This window comes from Spinacia oleracea, chromosome 1, assembly GCF_020520425.1.
Source record: "Spinacia oleracea cultivar Varoflay chromosome 1, BTI_SOV_V1, whole genome shotgun sequence".
Taxonomy (NCBI): domain Eukaryota; kingdom Viridiplantae; phylum Streptophyta; class Magnoliopsida; order Caryophyllales; family Amaranthaceae; genus Spinacia; species Spinacia oleracea.
In genome coordinates this window covers 110,722,197-110,728,839 of record NC_079487.1, presented here as the reverse complement: position 1 = coordinate 110,728,839, position 6,643 = coordinate 110,722,197, and the positions used below count along the sequence as shown (strand labels likewise).

Below are 6,643 nucleotides of genomic sequence, written 5' to 3'. Positions count from 1 at the left end.
ACAAGTCTGAACTTGTTGCAGCGTACAAGTTCGCTGCAAAAAGTGATTTGTTGCAGCGGGCTTTTAGATGTACGCTGCAACAAGTGCCAAAAAATTGGCAAAAATTTGGACTTGTTGCAGCGTACATATATATGTACGCTGCAAAAGACTCAACTTTTTGCAGCGTACATTTATTTGTACGCTGCAACAAGTCTAAATTTTTGCGAAATTTTTTTCCCTTGTTGCAGCGTACAATATATATGTACGCTGCAACAAAGCACTTTTGGCGGGAAAATTCTAATTTTGTTTAGGGATACCTAGAGTGTCTTGCACCAAATATAGAAACCTGTCAAAACAATAATAGAATAACGCAACCTGTATAACAAATATAAAAACAACAACTGGAGTTTTGTATACTATATATCCCAAAACCAAATTAAGTGCACATATTACATTTAAATATATGTTCCAATTTCAACATAAACATACATTTTAATATAAAATTTATTCTATAACAACTAAACCAACTCGATCAAGCGCGCTAAAGCCAATAATAAATACTTGCTGGTAAAAAACTTGGCCCATTGCTCACGAACCACATCAAATTCCTCGCATAAGGCGCAATCCTCGGAGTGTAGACCTTTACAAAAACAGAAATTTAAATTAAACATTAGATTAAATACAAATTAAATATCACATTTTAACATTCAAGAAACTAATGACAATGTCCTAATAGTCTAAAATGAGTCCTTAGGTTCTTTAGTTCAAAGTTAGGAGCGAAAATGTCATTTTAGCCTAAATATGACCTATAATGACCCAATGAGCCTATAGGTGCATAAATAGATTGGAACGAGTCTTAGATCGTTAAAATTATGCATATTAAACATGTAATAAGTTTTAAATGAGTCCTTAGGTTCTTTATTTTAAAGTTGGGAGCGAAAATGCCTTATTTTAGCCTAGATATGACCTATAACGATCAAACAAGCATTAAATGGGTATAAGTAGATTAGAATAAGTCCTAGAAACTCAAAACTAAGCTTATTAATCATATAATAATTTAAAAATGAGTCCTTAGGTTCTTAAGTTCAAAGTTGGGAGCGAAAATGTCATTTTAGCCTAAATATGACCTAAAACGACACAATGAGCCTTAAATGGGCATAAATGGATTGGAATGAGTCCTAGAAAGTTAAAACTAGAATATAAAACATTTAGTAGGTTTTAAATGAGTCCTTAGGTTCTTTAGTTCATAGTTGGGAGCGAAAATGTCATTTTAGCCTAAATATGACCTACAACGACCTAATGAGCCTTAAAGGTGCATAAATAGATTGGAACGAGTCTTATAAAGTTAAAATTATGCATATTAAACATGTATTAAGTTTAAAATGAGTGCTTAGGTTCTTTATTTTAAAGTTGGGAGCGAAAATGCCTTATTTTAGCCTAGATATGACCTATAACGATCAAACAAACATTAAATGGGTATAAGTAGATTAGAATAAGTCCTAGAAACTCAAAACTAAGCTTATTAATCATATAATAATTTAAAAATGAGTCCTTAGGTTCTTAAGTTCAAAGTTGGGAGCGAAAATGTCATTTTAACCTAAATATGACCTAAAACGACACAATGAGCCTTAAATGGGCATAAATGGATTGGAATGAGTCTTAGAAAGTTAAAACTAGAATATAAAACATTTAGTAGGTTTTAAATGAGTACTTAGGTTCTTTAGTTCATAGTTGGGAGCGAAAATGTCATTTTAGCCTAAATATGACCTACAACGACCTAATGAGCCTTAAAGGTGCATAAATAGATTGGAACGAGTCTTATAAAGTTAAAATTATGCATATTAAACATGTATTAAGTTTAAAATGAGTGCTTAGGTTCTTTATTTTAAAGTTGGGAGCGAAAATGCCTTATTTTAGCCTAGATATGACCTATAACGATCAAACAAGCATTAAATGGGTATAAGTAGATTAGAATAAGTCCTAGAAACTCAAAACTAAGCTTATTAATCATATAATAATTTAAAAATGAGTCCTTAGGTTCTTAAGTTCAAAGTTGGGAGCGAAAATGTCATTTTAACCTAAATATGACCTAAAACGACACAATGAGCCTTAAATGGGCATAAATGGATTGGAATGAGTCCTAGAAAGTTAAAACTAGGATATAAAACATTTAGTAGGTTTAAAATGAGTCCTTAGGTTCTTTAGTTCATAGTTGGGAGCGAAAATGTCATTTTAGCCTAAATATGACCTACAACGACCTAATGAGCCTTAAAGGTGCATAAATAGATTGGAACGAGTCTTATAAAGTTAAAATTATGCATATTAAACATGTATTAAGTTTAAAATGAGTGCTTAGGTTCTTTATTTTAAAGTTAGGAGCGAAAATGCCTCATTTTAGCCTAAATATGACCTATAACGATCAAACAAGCATTAAATGTGCATAAATAGATTAGAATAAGTCTTAGAAACTTAAAACTAAGCATATTAATCATATAATAAGTTTAAAATGAGTCATTAGGTTCTTAAGTTCAAAGTTGGGAGCGAAAATGGCACTTTAGCCTAAATATGACCTACAACGACCTAATGAGCCTTAAAGGTGCATAAATAGATTGGAACGAGTCTTATAAAGTTAAAATTATGCATATTAAACATGTATTAAGTTTAAAATGAGTGCTTAGGTTCTTTATTTTAAAGTTGGGAGCGAAAATGCCTCATTTTAGCCTAAATATGACCTATAACGATAAAACAAACATTAAATGTGCATAAATAGATTAAAATAAGTCTTAGAAACTTAAAACTAAGCATATTTATCATATAATAAGTTTAAAATGAGTCATTAGGTTCTTAAGTTCAAAGTTGGGAGCGAAAATGTCATTTTAGCCTAAATATGATCTATAACGACACAATGAGCCTTAAATGTGCATAAATGGATTGGAATGAGTCCTAGAAAGTTAAAAATAAGCATATAAAACATTTAGTAAGTTTAAAATGAGTCCTTACGTTCTTTGGTTCATAGTTGGGAGCGAAAATGTCATTTTAGCCTAAATATGTCCTATAACGACCAAACAAGCCTTACATGTGTATAAGTAGTTAGAATAAGTCTTAGAAACTTAAAACTAAGCATATTAAACATCTAATAAGTTTAAAATAAGTCCTTAGGTTCTTTATTTTAAAGTTGGGAGCGAAAATACCTTATTTTATCCTAAATATGACCTACAACGATAAAACAAGCATTAAATGTGCATAAATAGATTATAATAAGTCTAAGAAACTTAAAACTAAGCATATTTATCATATAATAAGTTTAAAATGAGCTATTAGGTTCTTAAGTTCAAAGTTGGGAGCGAAAATGTCATTTTAGCCTGGGGTTGGATAATTTTAAACACATACTAATTCCAAAATATGCTAAACCAAATAGATTGGATTAAGTCTTGGAAAGTTGAAACTAATCATATGAATCATGTATTTAAGTTTGACATGAGTTTTTAGGTTCGTTAGTTCAAAGTTGGGAACGAAAGTGACATTTTAGCCTATATATGACCTATAACGGCAAAAGAAGTCTCGAATGTGCAGAGATAGATTGGAACGAGTGTTGGAAATTTAAAACTAATCATATTAATCATGTAATAAGTTTGAAATGAATCCTTAGGTTATCTAGTTATGAATTGGGAGCGAAAATGACTTATTTTAGCCTAACTATGACCTATAACGACCAAAGTCTCAAATGTGCATACATAGATTAGAATGAGTTTTATAAAGTTAATACTATGCATATTAATCATGTAATAAGAATAAAATGAGTCATTAGGTTCGTTAGTTCAAAGTTGGGAGCGAAAAATGTCATTTTAGCCTAATTATGACCTATAATGGCCACACAAGTCTCAAATGTGCATAAATAGATTGGATTGAGTCTTGGAAAGTTAAAGCTAATCATATAAATCATATAGTAAGTTTGAAATGAGTTCTTAGGTTCATTAGTTCAAAGTTGGGAGCGAAAATGTCATTTTAGCCTAAATATGACCTATATAGCCAAACAAGTCTCAAATGTACATAAATAGATTGGATTGAGTCTTGGAAAGTTACAACTAATCATATGCCTATTTCCACCCAAATCCAAGAACAACCTATGCCTATTTCCAAAAAAGAAAAAGGGAGGGAAAGAAAAAGAAAGATAATACAAGAGCATGTTAAAGACCAAAAAATAAAAACAAGTAGAAACTTAGCCGATTTTCATATTAGCTTTATGACTTATTTTTTCCCCACATGGAATCCTTCTTCAGCTAATTCCATTAATTAATTAAATGAGAAAACAAATTAAATAATTAACCAACACCAAAGTACATGCAAGAAACAAAATTAGATGTCTTACTTTTTTCCTCAACCGGCTTTTCCTTGCTGCCTCACGGTTCTGAGCAAGCCTTCGTAGAGTCTATAATAATAAATCTTTAAAGATGTTACAAAAATGAAGCTACAAGATGTCAAATAGCATGAAAAGAGAAGAGTGAACAACTTCTAACCTTATGATCAGTCTACTTCGATCTGTCACTCGAATGATAATGACATTGCTTCTGCCCCCACCGTCTCTGAGCTTCCATCGTCACGAAATACAACCAGGCCTTTATTGAGTTTGTCGTCCCAAGATTCAAGTTCAGCCTCTCTCCAAATGCTAGCTCCATTCCCTGAAACTGCCAAAATGCTAGCTCCTACAAATGGCTGCCCCCAACTAGGTGACACATACTTCTTCAGGGAAGACAGGGACATTAGTGTTCCTGTAGCAGATAACAATACAATATTTAGGTAAGATAACAGCTGGAATTACCAAAATGGCCTGCAATATATATATATGGGGATTTTGAACTACATATTGGAAATCTACAAGTAAAGAATCTGGAAACAGATGCAGAGATTGTACTTTTATATCACAAAAGAAGATTAGTACGTAAACCTGGAAAATCTAGATTGGTCAAATAGACAAAACAAATCACTGATGACTGAAATAAGACACTAAAACAAGAATAAACAGAGGTTTACATTATTATCTTGGTCGATTATACGAAATGCTTTCATTAATTCTTCCTTAGTGTCTCTTTCTCCGATTTTAGCAGTCATCATGTGACAAAATTCATCGAAATCAATGGCACCACTTCCATCCTTGTCAACATCCGCAATCATTTGATTGATTTGCTGAAATAACACAAAAAGTCAAGCACAGTAGCTGTTATAACAAACCGCAGTCCCCTTAATCAATTACCTTTCCCTTCCTTTATTGCAACCAGAGCAAAAATGGTGAGTAAATATAATCTATAAAAAGGATACCTTAAATGTGCAAAAGCCAGAAGGATGAAAATCATTAGAAAACTCAATAATCAAAAGTTCGAAACCATAATTTTGAACAATTAAAGACAATTAATCAAGTCCAACAACGGATTTTTACAAGAATTGGACCACCTAAGCAATGATCAATTTCCAACAATTCAACCAAATCAACATGCAAAGCACTCAATTTTTTTATTTGCAAATTGCAATGTGTCATATCTCACCATTTGTTCCAGCAATGCACCACTAGATTCTCTCTCCAATTTGAAGCAATAAACCATTTCACCCATTTTCCCCAAATGTACTTTCCCAATTTAATCCGATCTTTAAAATCGGGATTGTCTGGAACAAACCCTAATTTCAATTCAATCCAATATTAAGCTATTTCACCAAATTAACAAAACCCAGAAAATCAAATCAACTACTAACAGACTGCTAACCCAATTAATCCTAAAATAGATCAAAACCCAAAATCAGAACAATTGATTATAACATCTAAATCCGACCAACTTCAGCAATCAAAATACCCACAAATTTCTAGCTGAAATTAATGTAAAATGGCGTATAAGCACGAGAAAACAAGACCCACAAAATTTCAGATAAAATTAAATGAAAATAAAGAGAACCCAGAAACATACTGTTGGGCTTCTTGCCACCGGAGCAAGGCGGACAAAACCAGGAGCCTTTAGGAACAGCAGCCAGAATAGGCTTAAGACAATATAAATGGTAGCCTCGATCGCAACCGTCGCAGAGCAATAAATCAGGAGCATTCTTCCCAGATCCACACTCCTCACCCAATTTCAACAATTACTTGCAAAAAACCCAAAAAAACCACGAATTAGAGAGAGAAAGAGAGCAGATGAAGAAGAAGAAGAATGAGGAGGTGAGAGAGTACGCAGGGAAAGCTGAGGGAAGAAGAGGGAGTACTGAGCGTGGAAATGGTCCTTAGGTTTGAGATGAAATGTTTTTCTTAATTAGCTTTGCAGCGAAAAAATTTTATTGCAGGGGGCTTTTATCTGTACGCTGCAAAATAAATGGGCTATTGCAGGGGGCTTTTACTTTGTACGCTGCAAAAAACTCTCTTGCTGCGGGCAATTAATTTGTACGCTGCAACAACCCTTTATAAAGTTTGACCCGCGTTGACCTACTGGTTGTTGAAGCGTATTATTACATGTACGCTGCAACAAGGGGGTTGCAACAGGGGTTTTTTCTACTAGTGATGGCACTATAAACTAGGCCATGTACCACTGCAGAAAATAGGAAGAATCCCTGGCCTGAAAGGCTTCAAGGACAAGTGTAATGATGTGTGTATCACCTGTCCCATGGAAAAATTTACTAACCTACCATA

General features: G+C 33.1%; 1 long non-coding RNA gene across 1 annotated transcript; it reads right to left on the bottom strand.

Annotated features, from left to right (window-relative positions):
* Positions 1-368: 368 nt before the first annotated feature.
* LOC130470043 (uncharacterized) lies at positions 369-6,260 on the bottom strand. Its single transcript, XR_008930115.1, has 5 exons — positions 5,934-6,260; positions 5,011-5,163; positions 4,497-4,748; positions 4,349-4,408; positions 369-619 (listed from the first exon to the last, which is right to left on the bottom strand). It is a non-coding gene; the product is annotated as an uncharacterized lncRNA (long non-coding RNA).
* Positions 6,261-6,643: the final 383 nt, after the last annotated feature.